Here is a 4,285-nt window from a genome sequence, read left to right as displayed (position 1 = left end):
CTTCTGGCCCTGTCCTGCATCCCTGCCCCTGGAATTGAGCTTTCCTGTTCTATATTGAGCTCTCTTATTATCTTCATCACCTTCTTCTTCATCCTTGGGTCCTACACCCTGGTTCTCAGAGCAGCATTGCGTGTCCCTTCAGCACCTGGCCGACGTAAGGCCTTCTCCACCTGTGGTTCCCATCTGGCTGTGGTGTCTCTTTTCTATGGATCCAGCATGGTGATGTACATCAGCCCAACCTCTGGAAATCCAGGTGGGATACAGAAGATTGTAACCTTGTTCTACTCATCGGTGACCCCACTTGTAAACCCACTTATCTACAGTCTCCGANATAAACCCACTGATCTACAGTCTCCAAAACAAAGACATGAAAGCTGCCTTGGGAAAAATTCATATGTGCACAGAAAGTAGTCAAAGCAAATTAGAGCTCATGAGTTGTTCAAAAATCAAATTGTTTTCCCATTTCCATTCCCACCTAAAAAATAGGTGTTTATTCATTTGCCCCTTGAAACACAGACTCAAAATCATCTATTCCTGCCTTGTTACACAATAGAAAACAGTAGCCAAATTAAATCATACATTGCCCTCAAATCAGGTTTTTGTAGATTGTAATTTGAATTAAATGACTTGGATGTCCGACTACCAACACCTGCATGACCATTTATCTGTGATTAAACACAATCCCTGGCTTCATGCCTTTCTGACCTCTATTAAATGCATCCATTTAACAGTTGGCTTTTCTTCATTAAACATCTCTGCTCTACTCGTTGGAAGAGTATTCATACCTTTGTAGCTCAGATAAAAAGTAACAAGTACCAATCAAATCATTACTGAGCCCAAATTTTTATTTTATTGACATCCAAAAGATTGACAATGACCTAAAGCAGTGTGTCCCAAACTTGTTTCATAATTAGGAAGCTTTTTAAAAGAACGGCTTCTCCATTTTCTCCAAATCTAAATCAGAATCTTTGAAGTAGACCCCTGGAAATCCTTATTTTAATGTTACTCAGGTGGTTCTGGTGCACCTGACCAGGACAAATCCACAAGTGATCTTATAGAAACACTATTTTAAATAAATATGTGGCAGAGAGAAATGAAATACTGCATTAGCTGGGAAATTACTTCCAGTTCAGAAAGAATCTAATAAACTTCTTAAAACAAATGCTGTGATATCAACAGTTCCTTCCATTCTTGTGACTAGTCCTTGAAACTCAACTTCTATATCACAGAAGAGAACTTTGGTATCCAAATATGGGGTTATTAATCTTTGGTTCGGGTGAACATGGAATTAGTTCTAAATTTTATTCTTAGGATATTCTGGGCCAAATTTTGGGTTAAGGCAGAACATCAGAAAGCTAATATGTGTATCAAAATTATTAGATCTGGGAAGAATTGCTTCTCTTGAGTTGTACTTCTATATAATGTCTTTATATCTTGTTGAGAACTGTTATAAAAAGCAGCTATATTGAACCAGATTATATCTCTGTATATCTCTATCTATCATCTATCTATCTGCATCACATACTTTGGGTACCAATGTTCACTGTATTTCTTAAGTTTTGCTAGTATGAATCCCCATGAAAGAAATTATTATAGGACTAAGAGCCATTAATTCAGCTTTCCCTTAGAACCCACTTGTTTTCTTTATTCATTTAATGAAAATCATGTAACAGGTAATGTTTCCCAATTTTCACTTTGTTTCCCCATTCCTCATAACACATTTAGAGGCTTGACTTTAATACCAGCATATGATCTCATCCAAAAACAATCATTCTATTTTTTTCTTTCCAAGTTCATATTTCTCTTATTCTTTCTTTTACTGCACTTTTCTTGTGGTATGTCAGATCCTTAATGGAACAAGGTGGAATATAGTATAATAAAGGCACATATAAATAAAGCTGTAAATAAATAAACAGTTCCAAGAAGAGCTTAGGAAGTGGTAAGGATTTTATTAAGATGAGGTATTTTTATTAAGCCTTCCTCTATATTACTGAGCAGGCTTTCCCAGGAGTTCAGATAAAACATTATTTATTGTGTCCTAGAAGGTTCTAGATGATCTGATCCTGCCTACCCTATCAGCCTCATATACCATTTACCTTCTGGACAGCCAAATAAACTATTCTGTATTCTTTGAAAATCCCAAACTTTTACCTGTCCTTACATGGGACTTGGTTCCCCTAAAACCTTGCATGGCATATTTTCTGACTTTGAAAGATCACTTCCTAACAAAGGCATTCTCTAACCATCTCATCTAAATTACTCCCTATCATACCCTAACATTTTTGATATCATATATTCTGTTTTATTGAGAGATAGCTGACATACAAAGATATGTCCATTTCAGCTATAAAATGTAAAGATTTGGTATATGTATATATTGCAAAAACATCATCAGAGAAGTCCAATTAACAATCTATCACCACACATAATTACAAATTTTCTTTTCTCCCTTATTCTTTTTTATACTACTATGACTAACTGGAATTATAGATTTATGTGTTTACCTGATTATTATTTGTCTCCCTCACTAAAATGTAAATTTCACAAAGGCAGGGACTTTATCTTCTACATTGCTGTAATTCAGGGTGCATCACAGAGATAAATAAATGTTTATGGAATGAATAAATGAAATATACCAATCCCAGTCATGAGCTGAGCAATTTATTTTTGACCATAGCACTGTCATACTTGCTATCCAAAAAACAGTGAGAGGTTGAAGGAAAGGGTGACAGAGAATGGAAAAAGAAGTGGATATTTGGGGGAAGAGTTCCTCCTGACATGATTGAAATGAGGGGCAGGGGGTTGGTCATGAGAAGCAGTACATAAATCCAGTAAACTCTATTACTCAAACCAACTTTCAAGTAACTATCTTGATTACCTGAATTATGTTCTGAAGAAATGCATTTTCTTTGGTTTAGTTCGTTTTTATTTCCTTAGAGTTTTCCTCTCAAATGTACAAGATAAAATGCTGGCTGAAATAAGGAGAGAGGGTTTTTCATTTATATAACTTGATCCAAATAGGATAGTAAGTGGAACTTGTAGGACTCTAGAGGGCAGATACTGAGGTGAGTGGCAGTGAGAGCATGGTGCCCTCAGGATCCTGGAAGCAGGGAGAGAGAAATTAAAACATAGTAAGAAGGATATCCAGCAGCCACGAGGACCAACTACTCCCCAACTGTGGTTTCCTCTCACACAGTTTGATGGGAACAAGTCACCTTGCAGAGCAGAGAGGAACCTCTACACATGAATAGACATCTGTGATAGTGAGAGTCACCTTGGCAAACTGAACCGACTTGAGATCATAGGCCATAGGCTGCTAACACCTGCACTGGTGATAGCTTATGGATGCAGCCTCTGTTGAAGAAAATATTCCTATGTCATTGGCATGAGTAGTGTATGCTGCCATGAAAACACCAGACGTGGAGAATGTGTTTTTATTTTATCGGGCCCTTCTTAAGACTTAGTTATTGCTGATGTTTATGCAATATTTCCTTTAAAAATGAAACTTTAATACAGGGAACTATCAACTAACAATTGGAATGTACAGGCAAAACTTTTCTCAGAAGTGGGTTGTTTGAAATTTGACATTAGTTTTCCCATTTAACCCCTGTTAGGTGATGTAAATGCCCAAGTTGGCACATAAGAATCTAGGTAATACATAATAAACCTGCACCTATTGAACTATATTCTAGCCAACACCCATGCCTGACAAAAGTTCTTAGCAAACTGGCGTAAACAGAAACCTCTTCGATCTGTGAAGAGCTTTCAATTAGCAATAATCGCACCTCAGATGAACCTCATTGGCTATGATACTGCCACTGTGCAAAGCTCAAAACATCTTTGATCTGTAAAGAATGCTTTCAAACACCTACATCTGACATCATACTTAAAGGTGAAAGTGAATGTTTTCTCCTAAAATCAGAAACAAGACAAGAATTCTGCTCTTACCACTTCCATTCAACATTGTATTGCAAATGGTAGTGCAATCAGGCAAAGCAACAGGCATCCTTAGCAACAGGCATCCTGATTGAAGAAAGAAGGGGTACTGTCTTTAATTAGACATGACATGATCATCTATGTAGAAAATCCAATGGAATCAACAAAAGAGGTTACTATAACTAATAAGCAAGTCTTTCAAGATTTCAAGGTACAAGATCTATGTATAAAAATCAATTGTGTGGGGCTCCTGGGTTGCTTAGTCAGTGAAGCGTCTGCCTTTGGCTCAGGCCATGATCCCAGGGTCCTGGGATTGAGCCCCAGATTGGGGCTCAGCAAGGAGCCTGCT

The 4,285-nt window shown here is 37.3% G+C and overlaps 1 non-coding gene across 1 annotated transcript; it reads right to left on the bottom strand.

Annotated features, from left to right (window-relative positions):
* Positions 1–3,695: 3,695 nt before the first annotated feature.
* Positions 3,696–3,830, bottom strand: LOC117800230. Its single transcript, XR_004623077.1, has one exon. It is a non-coding gene; the product is annotated as a U4 spliceosomal RNA (small nuclear RNA).
* Positions 3,831–4,285: the final 455 nt, after the last annotated feature.

Source organism: Ailuropoda melanoleuca, unplaced genomic scaffold (genome assembly GCF_002007445.2).
Source record: "Ailuropoda melanoleuca isolate Jingjing unplaced genomic scaffold, ASM200744v2 unplaced-scaffold6662, whole genome shotgun sequence".
NCBI lineage: Eukaryota > Metazoa > Chordata > Mammalia > Carnivora > Ursidae > Ailuropoda > Ailuropoda melanoleuca.
The sequence above is the reverse complement of the archived record's forward strand: the minus strand, read 5'-3'. Positions and strand labels throughout refer to the sequence as shown.